Raw genomic sequence first — 7545 nt, 5'->3', positions numbered from 1 at the left:
TCTTTTGAAAAGAAGAGTTCGGCGAGGAAGTCAATTGACAAAATATGTCTTGTAGGTATACTCACAGGTCGCCCTGCGGAGGGGATGCCCGTATCAATGGGTGATCAACTTCCCGAGCTGTTGCAACTGCTCGAACGAGTTTGGCAGGCGATGAGCAACGTCGTCCAGGCTTTATGGCCGGCCCTCTCCCTACCCGAGGGCCTTGGGGAGCTTGCGGAGAAGCTTCAGGGAGTGCGGCAGCGCTTCCATTTATGGAAGATTTCGGCCTGCCGCCAAGGTGCCAGGGAGGCTTGGGCCATGGTGAAGACGCGGTACAAGAAGGCGGATCCCAACCACATGGCCGAGGTCGGACCGGTGGGGCCCGATGGGAAGGAGATCCCTGTGAGTTTAGTATACAGCCAAGTAGAGTTGGCTGCTAAATTTTCCCAACGGGACTGTAAGTTAGACAGCCTGTTAGACGGGATTGAGGAGGAATACAGTCAGTAGATTTGACAATGTATTTTAAAATGACATGTGAAATGCCTTCTAGCCGGATTGTAGATCATTTGTCTTTGCCGACCTTTTCGCTTCAACCTCGGGACCCTAGAGTCCGGAGTGTGTCCGAATACCTTCTCGGTTAAGAAACAACCAGGGTATGCATGGAGACCAGGCGTAGGGGTCATTAGTGCTTTATCAGACAAGTGCCCAACTAGTTATGTTATATTACATGGTTAGTAAGAAACATCTTCCAGGGAGAATAGTTCCGTTAAGGGTTCCTTTCCCTGGGAGGCATGCCCTAAAGTGCAGATAAATAAGTAGGTAAAAAATCATCTTTCAAGTCACCGACCGAATATTCCCTTAAGAACGCTAGCTTTCGGCTTCATCCAGTCTGAGGTACACATCCGGCTGACCCGGCAGTAACAATCGCAGAGGTGCTCCCTTTACCTCCTAGCCGAACAATCGGGAACGTAGGGGTAAGCACAGGAGCCAGGCAACCCAGCTTGGCCAAAACTTAAGTCATATCGATGCATATAATGGTGAGTAAAAGGTACATGTGGAAGCTTGACACATGCGTTGGGCATGAAGCCCTTATAATTGAGCTTCTAGAAAGGAAGCCCCCTGGTACAATGAGTGCGGATGGCACATCAAGTATGTGCGAACAATGCGCAATTAGGCCCTTAAGGGCTTTTTAGGAAAAAGGTTGAGGGAAGAAAGAGAAACAAAAAACAGCTGAAGTGTAAAAATTTGGACGGGGGAAGGGGACGAACTCTTAGTCCAGCGCTAGGCATAGAATCTTCAGAGGCGGGCTGCGTTCCATGGGTTCGGCTCGAGTCGGTTGTCCGATGCATTTCGTAGACGGTACGCTCCGCCGGTCAGGACTTGATCAATGATGAAGGGGCCCTCCCATTTGGGCTTGAGCTTGTCCTTTTTCTTGTCCGGCAGGCGTAGAACTAGTTCGCCAACGTTGTAAGTCTTGGCCCGTACTTCTCTGCTTTGATATCTTTGAGCCTGCTGCTGATAGAATGCGGAACGAGCCTTGGCGACATCGCGTTCTTCCTCCAATGCGTCCAAACTGTCATGCCGATCCAACTCGGCTTCTCTTTCTTCATACATGCGTACTCGAGGTGAGTCATGAATAATGTCGCAGGGCAGAACTGCCTCTGCGCCGTATACCATAAAAAATGGTGTGAATCCGGTAGTACGGTTGGGCGTTGTCCGCAACCCCCAGAGCACGGAGTCGAGCTCCTCTACCCAGTGCGTGTCGGATTTCGTAAGTGACTGCACTAGTCTGGGTTTAATGCCGCTCATTATTAGACCATTTGCTCGTTCCACTTGACCGTTGGTTTGAGGATGATAGATTGAAGCGTAATCGAGCTTAATGCCCATGTTTTTGCACCATGACTTAACCTCGTCGGCCGTGAAGTTCGTGCCGTTATCGGTGATGATGCTGTGGGGGACACCATAACGGTGTACTACCCCGGATATAAAGTCTATCACTGGTCCGGACTCTGCCGTTTTGACTGGTTTGGCCTCTATCCATTTGGTGAATTTGTCCACCATGACCAATAGGTACCTTTGCTTGTGGGTTCCCCCTTTAAGGGGTCCAACCATGTCAAGCCCCCAGACCACGAACGGCCAGGTAATGGGTATAGTTTTGAGGGCGGTGGGTGGCATATGGCTCTGATTAGCAAAGAGCTGACAACCGACGCATCTTTGGACTAAGTCCTGAGCATCTGCCCGGGCCATCGGCCAATAAAATCCTGTACGGAATGCCTTTCCTACAAGGGCTCGGGCTGCTGCGTGGTGTCCGCCTAGTCTGGCATGAATTTCAGCCAGGAGGTTTCGCCCTTCCTCTTCGGAGATACACCTTTGAAGGACTCCGGTTGTAGTTTTCTTATAAAGTTCTCCCTCATGGACCTTGTAGGCTTTCGATCGCCGGACTATGCAGCGGGCCTCATTTTGGTCTTCGAGAAGTTCCAGCCTAAGCAAGTAGGCTAGGAATGGTTCTGTCCACGGGGCGATTACTGCCATTATGTCGTGGGCTGAAGGTGTTATGTCATCGGCTGAATCGCCGGTTGGCGCGGTTGTTTCCGGTTTGTCATTTCCGGACTCCCCTTCCCATAGTACGGATGGCTTGAAGAGCCGTTCCAGGAAGATATTTGGAGGGACAACGTCACGTTTTGCGCCGATGCGTGCCAGTACATCGACTGCTTGGTTATTATCTCGGGCTACGTGATGGAATTCGAGTCCTTCAAACCGAGCTGACATTTTTAAGATAGCGTTGCGATATGCTGCCATTTTCGGATCCTTGGTGTCAAAGTCTCCATTTATTTGGGATATTGCAAGGTTTGAGTCCCCGCGCACCTCTAGGCGTTGAATGCCCATGGAGATTGCCATCCGGAGACCATGTAAAAGGGCCTCATATTCGGCTGCATTGTTGGAGTCCGTGTACATTATTTGAAGTACGTATTGGACTGTGTCCCCGGTCGGGGACGTCAATACGACGCCAGCCCCCAGTCCGGCCAACATTTTAGAGCCGTCGAAGTGCATAGTCCAATTGGAGTATGCGCCGTACTCTTTAGGGAGTTCGACTTCGGTCCATTCAGCGACAAAGTCAGCCAAAACTTGTGACTTTATAGCTCGCCGAGGTTTGTAGGTTATATCGAATGGTAAGAGCTCAATGGCCCATTTTGCAATCCTGCCCATTGCGTCGCGGTTGTTTATAATGTCATTAAGTGGTACTTCGGAGGCCACTGTTATCGAACACTCTTGAAAGTAGTGTCGGAGCTTCCGGGATGCCATGAACACCGCATACGCTATCTTTTGATAGTGCGGGTAACGGGACTTGCAGGGGGTTAACACAGTGGATACATAGTACACTGGTTTTTGAAGAGGAAATTTGTGTCCTTTTGTCTCTCGTTCGACGACGAGTACCGCGCTTACAACTTGATGTGTTGCTGCGATATATAACAACATTGGTTCGCCCAGGTTGGGCGCAGCTAGGACCGGATTTGTTACCAATATGGCCTTTATTTCTTCGAGTCCGGCCGTGGCAGCATCCGTCCACTCGAAGTGTTCGGTGCGCCTAAGGAGGCGATAAAGGGGCAGTGCCTTTTCTCCCAAGCGGGAGATAAAGCGGCTTAAAGCTGCCACGCATCCAGTCAATTTTTGTATCTGTTTGAGGTCTTTTGGAATATCCAACTGTGACAAAGCTTGGATCTTGGCCGGGTTTGCTTCAATTCCTCTACCGGATACAATGAAGCCCAGCAGCTTTCCGGCTGGTACGCCGAAAACGCATTTTTCCGGATTCAGCTTGATGTCATATGTTCTGAGGTTGTCGAATGTGAGCCTCAAGTCGTCTACTAAAGTTTCGACATGTTTGGTTTTGACGACTACGTCGTCTACGTATGCCTCTACTGTTTTGCCGATCTGGGTGGCCAGACATGTTTGGATCATGCGCTGATATGTTGCACCGGCGTTTTTAAGTCCGAAGGGCATCGTGTTGAAGCAGAATGGTCCATATGGAGTGATGAATGCTGTTGCGGCTTGGTCTTCTTCCGCCATCTTGATTTGATGGTAGCTAGAGTATGCATCGAGGAAGCACAATGAATCGTGCCCTGCAGTAGCATCGATTATTTGGTCGATGCGGGGGAGGGGGAAGGGATCCTTTGGGCAAGCCTTATTGAGGTCTTTAAAATCGGCGCATAGGCGCCAGGATTTGTCGTTCTTTGGTACCATTACCAGATTTGCTAGCCAATCCGGATGTTTGATATCTCTGATGAATCCGGCTTCCAATAGTTTGGCTAGCTCTTCTCCCATTGCCTGTCTTTTGGGTTCGGAAAATCGTCGAAGAGCCTGTTTGACTGGCTTGAATCCTTTTAGGATGTTTAGACTGTGTTCTGCCAATCTGCGTGGGATTCCGGGCATATCCGAGGGGTGCCAGGCGAAGATGTCCCAATTTTCCCGAAGGAATTCTCGCAGTGCGGCGTCTACATCAGGGTTCAATTGTGCCCCGATGGAGGCCGTCTTTGTTGGGTCCGTTGGATGGACCTGGAATTTTACTATTTCGTCCGCTGGTTTAAAGGAGGTGGACTTGGATCTCTTATCGAGTATCACATCGTCCCTATTCACCGTAGAGCGCAGCGCGGTGAGTTCTTCTGCCGCTAGGGCTTCGGATAGTGCCTCCAGGGCTAATGCGGCTGTCTTGTTTTCGGCGCGGAGTGCTATGTCTGGGTCACTAACAAGAGTGATTATTCCACCGGGCCCCGACATTTTGAGCTTCATGTACCCGTAATGGGGTACGGCTTGAAAAATTGTGAATGCCTCTCGTCCTAGTATAGCGTGATATCCGCTGTTGAACGGGGCCACTTGGAACGTGACTTCTTCGGATCTGTAATTGTCCGGCGAGCCGAACACCACATCAAGTGTGATTTTTCCTGTGCAGCGCGCTTCCCAGCTGGGGATTATTCCTCTGAAGGTTGTGTTGCTTCGCTCAATGCGGCTCCAGTCTATTTCCATTTTTTGAAGGGTTTCCTCGTAGATGAGGTTTAATCCGCTGCCGCCATCCATGAGGACCTTTGTATGTCGAAAGCCATCCACTATTGGACTAAGTACCAGTGCGGCTGGTGCTCGGGCCGTTCGGAGTTTAGGTTCGTTGTTGGTGTTGAAGGTGATGGCAGTGTCGCTCCATGGATTTGTTGTTGCTACTTGGTAGACTTCGGTGAGGCTGCGGATTGTTCTTTTCCGCATATTATTTGATGCGAAAGTCTCAAAGACTGTTGATACCGTACTGGTATTGTTGGAGCGGTTTTCCGGGGCTAGAAGCTCCTCGCCACTTTTGGCCACCTGTCGTAATATCCAACATGCTCGAAGGCTATGTGTTGGGACGGCGCCTTCTGTACTATGAATTTTACAGGGTCCGCTAAGCCATCCCTCCAGTACGGTTCCGTACCCTCTACAGGGTTTTTGCTTTTTGATTTTTGTGACAGGTGCCTTAGTGTAATGCACCTCTTTGTTGCGGACTAGGGTTATATTCGGGGCCGGATTGTCCCAAAATTTATTTTCGGTTTTCCGGAAACTCTCCATCGCACAGTACTTTCGTACTATGGACGCCAGGTCAGCGAATCGTGTTATTTCACGGCGGCTGACGGCGTTCCGGATTCCCTCATCCGTGCAATTATTGCAAAAAATTGAGATTGCGTTTTCTTCTCGGCAGTCCTTTATCCTGTCCATAACCAGGAGGAATCTGGCCCAGTAGTGATGTACTGATTCAGCGGGCTCTTGCCGGATTAGAGATAGATCGCATATGTCTGGGCGGGTGGGTGGAATTAAGTCCGGAACCCTACCCATCTCGAGGCTCGAAGGCCGGGAAGTTTCCAAATTTGGAAGCTTGGATTGCTGGACGTTGTCCAACGAGTCCGGAACGATGCCTGACTTAGGGTTCAGTGCTCGATCGAAGTCCGTCCCTCCGCAGGAATCCGGCAAGGAGGGTTCGGGAGCCCGGACGTGGATTGTTTTCAATACAGGAGAAGAGTCGCCGCATTGTTCCTCTACCACTGCAACGTGGTGGGTGACCTGGGGAGAGTTAATCTCTCTCAGATTGGTTTTAAGCCCAATCTGATTGTAGTCTGTAGCGACCCCTAGGGCGGCGATGCGATCCAAGAGTTCGTTGACAGACGAGAGCTCTATTGGATCCAGCCGCTCGGCAAATTCCGAGCTGACATGAAGATTGCTTTTGACGACTTGAGAAGTCATTGTCGAAGCGGTGGTGTAACGCCCCAGATTCGATGCGCCAGGTGTCCGCCAGTTATTCGCCGTCGTTGCCTTGTCATGTGCTTGCGTGTTGCACTTTTCCATGTCATCATCTACATTTCATATCATGTCATCATGTGCATTTCATTTTGCGTACATGTTCGTCTCATGCATCCGAGCATTTTTCCCGTTGTCCGTTTTGCGATCCGGCACTCCTATGTCCTCCGGCGTTCCCCTTTTGTCTTTCGTTGTGAGTGGGTGTTAAACATTCTCGGAATGGCCCGAGGTTTGCCAAGCGGCCCTGGCATAGCACCGGTAGACCGCCTGTCACGTTTCGTGCCATTTGGAGGTCGTTTGATACTCCAACGGTTAACCGGGTAACCGTAAAAGCCTCTTTTGTTTGCAGCCCAACACCCCTTCCAAAGTGGCCCAAAACCCATCTAACTCCCCTCCATGCTCTCGGTCGTTCGATCATGATCGCGTGGCCGAAAACCGCTCCTCATTTGGACTCTCCTAGCTCCCTCTACCTATAAATATGCCCTCCCCGTCCAAATTCGCGGTCTATTTCCCCCCAAACCCTAGATCATTTTCCCTCCACGCCGCCGGACGTTTCTTCCTCCGCCGCCGGACATGTCCGCCGCCTCCCGCAGCGAATCTAAGCTCTCCATGTGTCGCCCCGCGCCTACTTCGTCGTCGCAGCCCGCCGGGGCCCGACCGCGGCCCGCCCCGGGCCGATCTGGGCCCAGGTTGAGCCGCCCGTGCAGCGCCGCCCATCGCCTGGCTCCCGCTCGCCCGCCTCCTCCCGCTGGAACCCCACGCCGCCTCGGTCTTCGGCAGCCGTCGGCGAGGAGCTTCGCCGGAGAGCCCTCCCCGTCGACCTTCGACTCCTCCCTCTCCTCTGCCTGAGCGCGAGCCGCCCCGTTCCTCCGCCGCCGCCCGTCTCCGTCCGCCGGCAACCACCACCACCCGAGCCCCGCTGGATCTGCACCCTGTCGGCTCCCAGCGCCGCCCCTGCAACCCTTCGACCGCCACCGACGCCGGGATCTGGTTCCCCGTCACCGGAGCTGCCCATTCCTGGCCTCCCTGCAGTCCCTCCACCGCCGGAGCGCCGCCCCGGTCTGCCGGAGTAGCACCGCCGCCCCTGCCCGATCCAGGAGGGATCGAGGTCGGGGTCGAGCCCCTCCCCGCGTGGGCCGATGCCCCTCCCCTCCGGCCAGCGCGCCTCCCAGGCCCAAGCCGGCCTGCCTTCAGCCTCCTCGCGACCTGGGCCTGGCCCGCTTGGTGAGAACCCATTAAATCCCGCCCCGGGCGCCG

The sequence above is a fragment of the Triticum dicoccoides genome, chromosome 3B (genome assembly GCF_002162155.2).
Source record: "Triticum dicoccoides isolate Atlit2015 ecotype Zavitan chromosome 3B, WEW_v2.0, whole genome shotgun sequence".
In the NCBI taxonomy this organism is placed as follows: domain Eukaryota; kingdom Viridiplantae; phylum Streptophyta; class Magnoliopsida; order Poales; family Poaceae; genus Triticum; species Triticum dicoccoides.
This window is presented reverse-complemented; position numbering follows the sequence as displayed.